The sequence below is a fragment of the Daphnia carinata genome, chromosome 2, assembly GCF_022539665.2.
Source record: "Daphnia carinata strain CSIRO-1 chromosome 2, CSIRO_AGI_Dcar_HiC_V3, whole genome shotgun sequence".
NCBI lineage: Eukaryota > Metazoa > Arthropoda > Branchiopoda > Diplostraca > Daphniidae > Daphnia > Daphnia carinata.
The window spans coordinates 809,740-823,222 of record NC_081332.1 but is presented as its reverse complement, the minus strand read 5'-3'; the positions used below and the strand labels follow the sequence as shown (position 1 = coordinate 823,222).

General features: G+C 33.8%; 4 long non-coding RNA genes across 4 annotated transcripts; all 4 read left to right on the top strand.

Moving 5' to 3' along the window:
* Positions 1-4,493: 4,493 nt before the first annotated feature.
* LOC130698293 (uncharacterized) lies at positions 4,494-5,444 on the top strand. The gene is made up of 3 exons (XR_009420539.1): positions 4,494-4,592; positions 4,681-5,224; positions 5,283-5,444. It is a non-coding gene; the product is annotated as an uncharacterized LOC130698293 (long non-coding RNA).
* A 795-nt stretch (positions 5,445-6,239) lies between these two features.
* Positions 6,240-6,836, top strand: LOC130698292 (uncharacterized). The gene is made up of 3 exons (XR_009003246.2): positions 6,240-6,435; positions 6,534-6,600; positions 6,676-6,836. It is a non-coding gene; the product is annotated as an uncharacterized LOC130698292 (long non-coding RNA).
* A 792-nt stretch (positions 6,837-7,628) lies between these two features.
* LOC130698300 (uncharacterized) lies at positions 7,629-8,253 on the top strand. The gene is made up of 3 exons (XR_009003254.2): positions 7,629-7,710; positions 7,772-7,962; positions 8,107-8,253. It is a non-coding gene; the product is annotated as an uncharacterized LOC130698300 (long non-coding RNA).
* Positions 8,254-12,696: 4,443 nt separating this feature from the next.
* LOC130698297 (uncharacterized) lies at positions 12,697-13,127 on the top strand. Its single transcript, XR_009003251.2, has 3 exons — positions 12,697-12,788; positions 12,857-12,944; positions 13,024-13,127. It is a non-coding gene; the product is annotated as an uncharacterized LOC130698297 (long non-coding RNA).
* Positions 13,128-13,483: the final 356 nt, after the last annotated feature.

Below are 13,483 nucleotides of genomic sequence, written 5' to 3'. Positions count from 1 at the left end.
ACGATATGGCGTTGCAAAACAAGTGCCAACTGTTCATGTCGAGTAAGCTTAAGGTAAACTTCTTTGGCATTTCAAACCAGTTCAAGAATATCATTAAATACCAATGTTGTACAACTTTAGTATACTCGACAAACTTGTAAAGCCAAAGTAGCTTTTCTAGAAAGGCCGTTGCTGAATTTAAAATCTGATGAATCTGAAGTCATCCATCAAAAAGTGTTTTGTAGCAGAAAATTTAGTTTTTATGCCCATCATAGTCTAACTCTGAATGTTGTATGAACGTGCTGTGGGCTAACCAATTATGGACATCATGAATAGTTTGGTTTGCTATTTATTAATTCTTTGTTTCTTTGCTGGAAATTCAATCTTTATTTGAATGGACAGCTATTAGGCTATTTAAAATTTTTGCTTCATTACAGTTTGCTGACAGGTGGCATTTCAAAGATTTGCATCCATCATCAATTCACAAGAGGTACTACAAACTGTTTCACAGGTTAATTGGTTTAAGTGATATGTGTTAAATGCCAGTACGTTCTTTTTGTAGGTTATATCGTGTAACTCTCGTGGTCTGTGCAGCATGGTTTACAGATTGCAGTTGTATATCTCATGGTATTAGTTGTGTTCAGCCGTTTTAGTTATAAAGCTGTTTGCCGTGGATGAAATTCAACCATTAGAAAGTACTGAATGATAAAAGTGCACTTCAAAGGGAAGTACTATCAGGTACAGTACATAAGTAACATAAAAATAAAAACTTTTCAAGTTCCAGACAATGCCCTTGAGCAATGTTTTAATCGTAACATTTATTTTCCCTCTAGTAAGTTGTTCGGCATAGTGGTATTATAAAAACAATCATTATTTTATGTTTTTTCATTCAGGTTTTTTTTGCTTCAGTTTACTACTGTTGCTGGATGGACAACGAAAGATTGAATCAACAACATATTAAGTTGGCAGCTCATGGTCAAACTCATTTGGCATGAAGGTATCATTTAGTTGGGAATATTTGTTCGCTTCAATACAAGTATTCGTGTAGGTTTTCTTCATTGGGGTTTTAGTCAACAAACATTTTTTCTTCTTTAGGGTTTGTTAGATATGGGTGGAAGTGGTTTCAAATATTTAGGCATAGGAGCTATTAGACTGGTAGTGTTGGCCCCATGAATCTTATTTTCTTCAAGTATTCACGAATTCCACGATGGAACACAAAAAAAAAAACGGAACCAGCGTAATGGTAGGAGATGTTTAATAACTAAATTAGTGTCATTTTATGAAATTCTGTCATGTAGGTTTGGCTTGAGAACGATAGTGAGGCATATTAACATACTGGAAACCTGATTTTACCATGGAAAGTAGATTGTGTGACACTTTAAATTCAGCTTCATGTAATGGGTTTGAGACTTAACACTTAATAAGGTATTAGTAACCAGATTTATTAACAATTATATTTGGAAATGTAATGCAATATTGTTTTTTTTTTTTTTTTTTTTACAGATACAACAGAATAACAAAGTTGTTGAATGAACATGAGATTGGAATGTTGGAGGGTGAGACATGGATTTGAACAAATGGTAAGAAAAAAGATGAACATGAACCAATAAGCTAGAAAAATTGTGGGTTGGCAAAACAAAATAATTTCATTTTTCGTAAGATAGTTAGTAAAGGATGTTAGAAGATATGCTGATAGATTATCCAGTTAGGAATGGTTTATTGCTTTTGTTCTTTCTGTTGCATGTCTGTGGTAAGAAACCTTAAAACTTGTCTGGTTTATTTACTTTTATTAATCTAACAGCTTAAATCAATTTTACAGTGTTTAATAACTATTGACGAAGTTTAACAGGACAGAACATTCCTGCGTGTTTATGTATAGCAATCAGTCAACACCTGCTGGTATTATATGCCTAATAACTAATTTTTGCATAATTCTGTTATACCTACCACAAAAATACAACTCACCTTTGTTAGCAGGCTTGCTAGGATGAAAAGCCAGGAAAGTTCTGTCATCACTCCTGAAACTGTTACTGCCCACATTTTACTTCCTCCCTAGAAGTTCAAAAAGATGACTGTTTAATTATTACCGATCTAGGATGAAAACCATTAAAAAGGTAGGTTGATTTTATTTTTCAGGCAGAATATACGACTATAAGGAAATGGAACTAATAAAGTTTTCAGAGGTAATTACTCTTAATTCTGAAATACTTACTATACCTTTTAGATCATTAGTTAGAAAGTATTCTTCAGTCATACTTTCAAGTTTTATCAAAAATAGTATGGAGATGCTAAACCAGTGACGAAAGGTTACTTTCTGATCTTTAGTAATGTCTAACTGTTGTCGAATGAAATACCTTGTGAATCTTGATGGTACCATTCCCTGCAGTAGTCACAGCCACTGGTTTAAAATATAAAATCTATTGCTATCTAAGAAGTAATTAACAAGATTTTCAAATACTTGCATCTTAAATTTTCTGGCATTTGAGCTTTGGCAGATTTACTAAACTTGCACTTCCAGGCAATTTTCTTTTCGTCACATCATTGTGTTTAATTTGGATTGCATTTCATGTAAAGTCCATTGCATGTCTTTGTAAGCTTTCTCTCTAAATCTTTAAAGAAATTAGTAAATAAAGATATGAAATTACCTCATGGTAGAAGCTTTATTGTAAATCCAGAATCGTTCCATTTTAACTAAACCTATGGTACGCCATTTGTACGAAACGCCAAATAAACTCCTATTTTTAAGCGCTTAGAGTAGTAGTACCCTTTATTTTATTTTTTTGCAAGGAATAATCGTTCAAATGTAAAAGTAGGTACGCTAGAAATTTAAGGCCGACAAAACAACACGCCCGACTTTTACCAAAAAAATTAATATCAGTAAAACTAGAAAACTATATATGATTTAGATGTTAAATTTAACAAGAATCACGAATATGAAATTTGTTTTTAAGTAGACTTCATGGATTTTGGGTTTTTTCAAATATTAAAGAAGGTACGCTAGAAATTTAAGGCCCGACAAAACAACAAGCCCGACTTTTACCTAAAAAATTAATATCAATAAAACTAGAAAACTATATATGATTTAGATGCTAAATTTAACAAGAATCACGAACATGAAATTTTTTTTTATGTAGACTTCATGGTTTTTGAGATATTTTAAATATAGAAGTAGGTACGCTAGAAATTTAAGGCCCAACAAAACAACAAGCCCGACTTTTACCAAAAAAATTAATATAAATAAAACTCGATAAATATATATGATTTAAACGCTAAATTTAACAAGAATCTCGAATATGAAATTTGTTTTTATGTAGACTTCATGGTTTTTGAGTTATTTCAAATGTAAAAGTTGGTACGCTAGAAATCTAAGGCCCGACAAAACAACAAGCCCGACTTATACCAAAAAAATTAATACCAATAAAACTAGAAAACTATGTATGATTTAGATGCTAAATTTAACAAGAATCACGAATATGAAATTTGTTTTTATGTAGACTTCGTGGTTTTTGAGTTTTTTCAAATGTAAAAGTAGGTACGCTAGAAATTTAAGGCCCGATAAAACAACAAGCCCGACTTTTACCAAAAAAATTAATATTAATAAATATAGGTTATTATATATTATTTTGATTCAATATTTAACAAGATTCACGAAAATGAAATTTGTTGTTCACCGAATGTTAAAACCATTAGTATAGTATGAATAGTAGTAGCAACGCAGCCTCACTAGTAGTTCCCGCCAATTTTTTCTGCTATGCTAAACTTCAGACGAAGTCCGGCAGCGAAGGTGTGCAGTTATGTATCTGAAATATCTGAAGTTCTAGAAAATGCTTTTGAGCAATATTGTAATCATAAGTTTTATTTCCCCTTTATTAAGTTGTTTGGCATAGTGGTATAAAATACAATCTTTATCTTATGTTCTTTTTTCAGAATGTTTGTTTTGGTTTACTGCTGTTCCTGGATGGACAATGAACGATACAAACAACAACATAGTAAGCTGGCAACTCATTTAGCATGAATATATATAATTGAACAAATATTCTCAAATCAAATTATAAGTATTTATGTAGGTTTTCCTCATTTGGGCTTTAGTCACCAAACATTTTTTATTCTTTAGGGTTTGTCGGATGTGTGTATGGGGCTTCAACACATGAGATCTAGCACCTATTAGACTGGTGGTGTTGGCCCCATGAATCTATTTTTCTTAAGCTGGGTGAAGAAACAGTGAGTGTTCCATAATTAAAATTTCCTGAGGCATGTGCAAATAATCAAATAATTCTTCGTTGAAGTTCAGTTAGTTTCGTGCAACATCCTCACAAAAATGCAACAAGACTAAACAAATACAGCAAACAGATGCAATGTCATACTATACCAGTAAGTACCAGAGTAATGTGAAAAACATTCTCAATGGTGATTACTTTTCACACAGCTAACATTTGGTATGGTACTATTGTATGTTTTATAAATTTAGTTATAATTTAATTTAGCTTTTTATTTAGTGGAATATAATTTATTCCAGTTTTTCTGTTGTAGTTTGGGAGCCACTTGGAGTAAATGTTTCGTCAGTTACTCACAAAAAAAAAAGATTGGCAAACCTAACAAATAGTATGCAATGGGTAACAGATTTATTACATTAGAATTAGTTTTTCCTAACATACATTTCGAACTCATTTTTAACACAGTTAACATGTACTCGTATCACAGGAGGGTGGGTGAGATTTTGTCCAGGAATTTCTGGCATTGCAACTGAAAGATTGGCGAGCCAAAGGACGCCCTGTTTAGTGTTACTCCTGTTGAAGCCGAGGCGTATAGTTGAAACACACGTATCACTTCATCTCTTTTATGCCTCATCATTGTATAGAAACTATGTCGGTAACCCTTTGTTTAGTGTTTCGTTGAAACTTTCCTATGTCATTTTCAAGTGAGATTTTTATTTGGTTTTAGGTAGCTGTACTGATGTGTAAAGAATGGTGGTTGCAGATCATGAGAGCCATTCATTTATACTATACCATTCCATTTTTATTGCTTCAATTTTTGTCATTTTAGCCGCTGAATGTAGCTGGAACAGAACATGTTGGAATTTTAGCATCAGGACATCTGGCTGGTTGGATGATTAAACATCCCTCTGTGTGGACACAAACATTGTGTCTAGTTTTCATCTGTAGATTATTTCTGGGATAATAACTTTGTCACCGACACTGTGACTTTAAAACCAGCAGTTGAACAGCCTTTCAATTCCAAACAAGAAGTAGTCGTGGTAATTGTATGTTTTGTATACATTTCTGTATAAACTATCACTTATCTAGATTACTCAAGTGACATGACACTATATGGCTGGTATTGGAGTAGCTAATGCTGGTCATATGCAGAATATCTCACTGAGAAGGGGTTCTACTGTGGAAGGAGTATCGTGTTTTACTACAGGCTGACCAGAATCACAAACACATTGATTGAAAACTATCATCAATTTCAAGAATTGGTAAGTGAAATAATAATAGTAATAATACGAAATTGTAATAATATTCTAATGATGAGTAATTACTTTGGAATTATTGTTGGGAAAAGGTGATAATTTTTACAATAAAAATTACTATTTTTTAACAGGTTAAAAACCATTTTCTAGGCTGTTTGTAGTAAAGTATGTTATATATAGCTATGAATTCATGTTATCCCAACAAATTGAAAACAATTGTACTAATTTTTATCTACCTTTGTCGAAGCTTTGTTAGCTATAGGTCCCTATAGACAAACTTACACTTCAATTACTAGCAGATGAACAGTCTTTCAATTTCAAACAAAAGGAGTTGTGGTAATTGTTATATTTTTTTTATTGTTATACTTCATTATTTGTTATTCTATTTATAACAGGTGTGTAAAACAAATTTCTAACCTGTTTATGGTAAAGTACTTAATATATCAATTATGAATAATGTTATCCTACTAAATTGAAAATAATTGTACTAATGTTTAGCTACCCTTGTCGAAGCTTTGTAATCCATAGGTCTCTTACTTTGCTTGTCTTTCAGTGATCAGGACAATGTGGCTTAGCATAACATTTAATAGTTATTCAAAGTCAGAACAGTTGAAATTTCAAGTAGATTCACATGTGCAGGGAATACTTGTTAATAGTGTTTTGCAGGTACAAGAATTACACATACATATTACAACTGTATTGATAAGATTTTCGATGCTTAATAGTTTCTATTTACATTCAGAAGTAGCAGGTTATTAATGTGACTTGAAGTACATGGCTACATGATGAATACCAGCAGTGATGAAACCTAAGAGTAGCAATGAACATGGTGTTTCAAACCACGGAAATACTTGGGAGCCCAAGAAAATCTTAATTGTAATAATTTCATTGCAGCATTCGAAAGCAATTGTCTACCGTTGAATAAGAATCCTGAAAACAAAAGCCAAGAGAAGAAAAATTGTGAAGAAAAAAAAATTAAAGCACAGGTTTGTTTCAAATTCTTAACTAGAAGCAATGAACATCAACATGTTTAGTAAATCTATAGTTTTCTACATGTCAATATGGATGTCCTGTCTTACGATAGGATTTGATCGAATGTAGAAGTGGAGACAATTTTTGGAGTGAGCGATGACGGTGAAGGAACTATATAGGTAACTATTTTGTTATGTTAATGTTTTTATTTATTTTTATCCCATGTTATGTTTTTATTTTGTTTTTGTTTTTAGATAGTTGTAGGGATGTGTAAAGAATGGTGGTTGTAGGGCAGGAGAGTCATTCTTTTATACAATCCCGTTCCATTTTTATTATAAATAGTCTTTTTAGCCGCTGAATGTAGCTGGGACATGAAATATTGGAATTGTAGTGTCAGGACATTTGGCATGCTATGCCTAGCTTTGTTGATATTCTATATATTCATTTCTATATTTAGTGGTATTATTATACTAGTATTATGTTTTATTACGGGCTGACCAGAATTACAAACACATTGTCGCAGCAGTTATCAGCTATCATTGTTTTTCAGTGCTCAGATTAATTTGGCTTAGCATAACATTACTTCGGAAGCACAGGTCTGTTTCAAATTCATAAGTCAGTTTGAAAGGGAAGGGTAAGATAATTTTTCGTTTTCTTTGTGTTTTTTTTTTTCATTTCGTACGTTGAATTTTAGCACTTCTGGCTACTGTTTTACATGCCACGTCTTCTCGGAATAGAGCTTTAGAGTGTGGGAGTGAAAAATATAAAGGCCATTATTGGTGTTGAACAATGGATTCCTATCCTATCCCCCTCAATTTGCCTGGAGTTCTAGCAATGACGTCTTCCATAGAATAACCTTGGCAATTTGGAGAAGTAGAAAATCCTATGTGTATTTTCATCTTGCCAGCTTAGTAGAGCACCAACTTCGAAGGTGTGCACACGTGTTTTTTTTATTGCTATTGTTATGTTCGCAGTGTTTCACAAGGAAGTGTTGAAATTGACCTCTTCACAGAATGGCAGTTGCAGCGTAAAAGCCACCATCCATGATAAACTCTTGATGGTTAATTTTTTATTTTCAGGTTCTATTAATTTTAATGACTGCATGAGATTGTTGTCATTGATTTTTGTTTTTAGTGGTAAGTTAAATTTGTAACTGTTCGTTATTAATTTTTTTTAAATTTCATTTTCTCGATATGCATTCAGACGAGCATTTGTTATTTCGACGAGAGGAACTTCACGTGTGAAGCATCATCAGAAAAGAAATGAAATGACCGCCAAGAAGTTGTCAAGTACCAGTGTTCAAGAAATATATCTTGTTTGTAATTCTATTTCAAAAAAAATCTATTAAAGGGATAACCAGACGGACAACACCTTTCTATCTACTTGCTATTCGCCCTGTTTCGGACACGTGTAATAAACTGTTACTGAAGAATGAGGGAAGACGTGAGTAGAATGACAAATCTATGCCGTTTACTATTGTGATGCAGTCTGCCAGAGAAAGAGTTGGACCAAACATCAAAGGATTTGCACTTAAACTGAAAGTAATCCATATTTAATTGTTTTTACATTACTCTTAAATTTCTGATGCTTTCCGTCTTATTTAGGGGTTATTCGTTTCCTCTTTATGGGTGTTTTTCCCCAATTGCTTCGCTATTAATTACTAACAACCTTTTGTTTTCATTTAGTTTAACTAGATGTTTTCTTCATAAACAAGGATGTATTGAGAAATTTCTTGTTCCTCCAAAGCGGTCCATTTGCTTATGCAGAACTTGTGTACCAGTACAAGTGGCCAGCACTATAATATATGGCACATAAAACTAAAATCACGAATACCACAGGTACTTGACCCGTTGCCAGTCGAAGAAAGAAATCTTCCATGACAAATTTTTTTCCCTCTAATTTTTTTATGCTGTTATCGTTCTGTTGGAAACACATGAGAAGTGATCTAATGTTAACAGGTAAAATGATTTAATTTAAATTACTTGGTTGACGATTAATATAGTATTTTTTTGTAAGGAAAGTGTGATGATTGTTACTGCAAATCTACAGAAACTGGTGAGCTGTACGACTGGCTGCTAACCACTCATCTTGAGTATTTGGTCTCATACAACTGTCAAATTGTATAAGAACTTTATTTTGTCAGCTTCAGAAATCTTTCAATTGTTGAGAAAATTTTTACTTACTTTACGAAATTATCATAGGAAAAGAAATGCAGAATGCTACAGTTTCCTCAGTACGGAGATGAACAGTGTAGCAAGTCCAGGTCACCTAACCTGTATCACATGAAATCTCTAACAACTAGTTTACGTAGATAATTTGAACCACTTAACCAAAGGGTAACAATTTGAAGTTCATCGAAACAAACATTCCAATAATGTTCTGCTTGACTTGTTCTAAATAGGCAATAAAAGTCGACATGGCATTTTTTAAAAATATGGAAGGGTTAACAGATAAACATTTTGATAAATGTCAATGACGATCAAATAAGTTGAACTAAGCACCATTTCTAGGACCTGATTCCTGAAACAGTGACGTTGGATAATACATTTGCAGGTCAATGTATTTAATCTATTCGCAGTTCGGCGATGAAAAAAAAAAAAGAACTGAAGGGGTATGTAATCTGAATATGTATAAATGGAGCGATGTTTAGTAAATTAAATAACTTTTTTTTTTTTTGTAAAACGAATTTTTCTAGCTGTTGGTGATCGATCGTGATTTAGGGAATTGCGAAATGGATGTAATGAGTGGAAAGAGTGGACGTGAATAAGGCGACGAAAGAGTACAGCCGCGCAACTTCCGAATGTTGCAATATGCATCTACGCTTCAAATTCCGGATTGTGTTGTCGCAACAGGATGGTTGAGCACGTTTCTCAGCGATTTTGCTTTATGTTACTTATCTGTTTTAATATTTGCTTTTGTTGGTAAATGTGTGGAGTTATTAGCTTTTAAGTTCTAGAAAAAATTACACAGAGATGAGGGTTGAGGGGGTGGTGGAGGGTAGTATGATGTAAATATGAAATTAATTGGTTCGGTAGATTGGGGTAGGTTGTGCTAATCACTCCTAACTTGCATGGGGGTAAGGTTTGAATAGGAAGTTGGGTCAACTTAGTAAAGTTCCTGACTTTTGTAGGCTAAAGGTGAGTTGGGGAAGATTTAAGGATAATGAACGTTAACATCATTTATCCTGACCCATCTACTACATGTTTGTTTCATGCAATAGGTAAATGTGTGTAAGTATCGTGAAATTTAATCGAAAAAACCGTACAATATGTGCAGGTAAAAGTATAATTAATTATAATAGCAGCATATATGCAGGTTGTGTTGAAAATTAACAAATGTTGGTAAGTTAAACATATTGAGGTTGGATGTTTTTCATTAATTTGCATGAAAAGGCGTTAGTTAATTTATTTAACACCTAAATATATATAGCTAAATTTGCTTATTATCCTGTCTTTTCCACCTTCAATCCACGCAGCATTTGCTATTATTGCCAAAGCAATCCGGTAGATTTTCGTTTGGTATTAACACCTTAATGCATGCATGCCAATAAACTGACTACCATTTTACTTAGGATTGAAATTAAATCATCTTTAAATGGACAACATGATAGTCAAAAGATAAATAAACTATCGGAATGATATTGCTATATTTTAATTTCGCGAGAAATTAACAATTTAACTTATAGAATTTTTATCAGAAAGTGTCCGCCAAACAGTATCGCCACCTATTAGTACAGCATTCACATTCCGTTCAACTTGTGCTTACCAACATTTCTAGGAAAGTGGGTGAAAAGCTATCAAAACATCAACATCAGATCAGTAAGTAACCTTTGCTCTTCTCCAATCTCTTCCGAAACTTCATTTCACTTGCTTTTAAAGATAAACAACTCATTCTATAGTTCACTATTTGTTTGGGTAATAGCAAAATAAGCCAGACATAGTCGGCTGCGAAAATGATACGAATGACTGTAATAGCGGAAAAATGCCCTAAAATATATCCCCAACATTTTTACGTTAAATTGTATGTTAGCACCAAATAATAGTATTTAACAGTATTAAGCGTCGAATAAAATGTGAGTAACAACTTCGTTTCAGGAATTTCTACTACAGACGGTCTCCCAAACACTATAGCCACCTATTGGTACGATGTGCAGTTTTCTACATTGGGTTTCAGCGATCGTCCGGTGCTAGGGTAAGGTCTATAGCAACTTCCACTTTTAATACTTCAAATGCAATAAGGTTCACGTGTAAAAGATATTATTTTTCGTAATCCTTGCTTAATTCAGTTTAAAATACATTATTCTGATTCGAAATTGAACGCTGCTCACGAATATCGGCTTTGTTTTGACATTTAACTTAACAAAATGGAGAAAAACGAAGAAAATGACCGTGGGAAAATTGCCTCGAAAACCGTAAAAAATTAACCATCGTTGGAATTGCTTGAAAATGTCAGAATATACTCAAAATTTGATGCTGATTCCGAAAAAATTGCTATTTTTTTCATAACATCAACTGTTTTGGAAATACACCGAATTTAAAAACTACTGGCGCGCCAGTACACTACAGCGCTAGCGTGACACATCAGAGTTATTCAATCCTATGTATTTCCAAAACGGTTCATGTTCAGCGCTAGCGTGACACATCAAAGTTATTCAATCCTATGTATTTCCATATGTTATTTTCATTAGCCACACTTGTTGCAGTGTTTTACATAAGAAGAAGCAATACATTCCCCATGGTGGCGGGCTTATATATTTTGTCGGGCTTATTTTCAAGCCCTAATTTCTTGAACATCGGGAGCCGTTGAATGAAATAGAACTGGATACCTTACCAGTAGATGGCTATACTGTTTGATAGGTCGTCTGTCAGTATAAATTCATTGTTCATCGTGCTGCATAAGAAGAAGCAATACGCGTCAACATTAGGTTGAGAAAAGTCGGGATTATTTTGTTGAGCTTATTTTGTCGGGCTTATTTTGTTGAGCTTATTTTGTCGGGCTTATTTTATCGGGCTTATTTTTAAGCCTAACTTCTTGAATACCGAGAGCTTTTGAGTGAAGTCAAACTTGATTCCTTACCAATAGATGGCTACACTGTTTGGTGGGTCCTCTGCGGTATAAATTCAAGGTTTACCAAATGTAAGCTTGCAGCATTTTTGTTATGCTGGCATGTAATCTAAGTTTTGTAATTTTAGGTGATGGCATTCGTGTTACGTTTAAGTCAAGATCTACTCTACAATAGGATAAATTTTTTGTGGAATCTCCTAGAGCTATGTGTTGCAGTGTCATTCTAATGGTAAAATATCTATTCAATTTTAAATAACTTTTTAATTTCCTTCTCTGTATTGGCAGTGATGTGATAGTACTGGTTGGTGGGGTTATCTAGGGACAAACCTTTTGCATTTTCCCATCCAGTCCACTGAGATTAGCACTGATCAAATCTAAGCTCTACTCTTCACTAAGAGACCAGTAGGAAATGTCAGTCATCCCGTGAATGGCCTGTTACAGGCATGGGGGAGAGTGGTGAGCCCCGGATCACAGCCAATCTGGTCTTTAGTGCTGGCTACTGCTTTCGTTTTGCTTTACGGCTTATTGGGAAAAGCATGACAACAAAGCATGAGGTATTTTCTGGCGCATAACTGACAAGAAAGAAAAAGGCTTTCTTCATTCTGGCGCAAAATTTGTAGTCAAGAGGTGAGAAAAACAATATCTGGTACCATAACATAGGTTAGGATTAACGTGTAACTTAACCGGTAGATTCCTACAAGTAATTTCCGTTCATTGGGCTGTCTGAGAAATGCTGTTTATTTCCATCTCTTGTCAGAGAAAAATGAAGTATGTCATACAAAAGGTCTTTTTAGCTGCTGAATGTAGCTGGAACAGGAAATATTGGAATTGTCATTACAGGACATCTGACCGTTTGTGGACAAAGACATTATTCATAAATTATTTCTGGGTATTTGTATGTTTTGTTTATAGTTTATCTAGGTAATTGATTGAGGAGTTTTATTATGGTAGCAGTATTGTTTTAATACAGACTGACCAGATTTATAAACACATTGTCGAAGCCATGTAAGCCAAGGTATTTTAGTGATCAGATTATTTAGATTTACCATACAATCAGAAAATTATTCAAAGTCAGAAGACGATGAAATATCAAGCAGATTTATTTGTGCAGAGACTACTTTTTAATAATGTTTTGCAAAAACAATAATCACATATACATATTTCAACTGTATTGATAAGATTGTCAATGCTTAATAATTTCTATTTACATTCAGGAGTAGCATGTTAGTAACGTGAAATAATGTACATGATGTTCGGATGAATACCAGCAAGAATAAAACCTAGCAGACACAGTGAAGATACAGTATAGTACTATAAATGTTTTAAATAATCAGTGGTACTTAACAATTTTCAATTCCTCATTTGATGCAGTTTGAAAGGCAGCCAGGGTAAACACTTCAGCACCTACTCACCCATGGACTGGAAAATGGTTGTTTGCTAAAGAAATGGAATACTATTGGTAACTGTTCTATTTAATTAAGATTTAGTTGGCTAACATAGATTTAGAACTAATTTAATCGAAGTTGATATCCTCTTAGTTTCTACAATTAAAGAAGGCAATGAAGCTAGTTAGTATAAATTCAACTTACCTGATAGGCGAATCGATCGACGACGGTGTTATAGTTGTGGTACATTTGTGGAGGTAAGACTGTACGAATGTGAATATTTTGCGTCTTCTACCATAGTACAACAAATATTGAACTAATATAGGTAACCCATAACCCCCGCGCAGTCTGACGGCCAAGTCTATTTGGATATTAATGAAATAGGCCCGCAAACAAGGACTAACAACACTATTCCAGTTTGGGAGTTTCTTTGGTCTTTTACTCTTTTCGCTTTTTAACGTCTCACGATTGATGCATTGGTGTACCCGTTCTACAGAGGACATTTTTGGCCTATTCATTTGGATTGCAGTCAGATAATTATTCCGACGGTTTGACCATTTTTTAATGAAAAACCGCGGTTTGCCCCGATCAAAGACGATCGGGGCCGAGCCCT